Here is a 481-nt window from a genome sequence, read left to right on the forward strand (position 1 = left end):
TGTACTCTCTCTCTCCTAGTGTACTGTCTCTCTCTCTCTCTCTCTGTCTCTCTCTCTCTAGTCTCTCCTCCCTCTCTCTCTCTCTCTCTCTCTCTCTCTCCCTCTAGTATCTCCCTCTCTCCCTCTGTCTCTTCCCTCTCTCTCCCTCCCTCTCTCTCCTCTCTCTCTCTCTCTCTCTCCCTCTCTCCCTCCTCTCCTCCCTCTCCCTCTCTCTCTCTCCCTCTCTCTCTCTCCCTCTCTGTCTCTCTCTCTCTCTCCTCTCTTTCCCTCTCTCTCCCTCTCTCTCTCTCCTCTCTCTCTCTCTCTCTCCTCTCTCTCCTCTCTCTCTCCCTCCTGTCTCCTCTCTCTCTCTCCTCTCTCTCTCTCTCTCTCTCCTCTCTCTCTCTCCCTCTCTCTCCCTCTCTCTAGTTTTCTTTCTGTCCCTCTCTCTAAAGTCTCTCTCTCTCTCTCCTCTCTCCCTGAGAGTACTAGTCTCCTCTAT

The sequence above is a fragment of the Perca flavescens genome, chromosome 18 (assembly GCF_004354835.1).
Source record: "Perca flavescens isolate YP-PL-M2 chromosome 18, PFLA_1.0, whole genome shotgun sequence".
NCBI classification, from domain to species: Eukaryota; Metazoa; Chordata; class Actinopteri; order Perciformes; family Percidae; genus Perca; species Perca flavescens.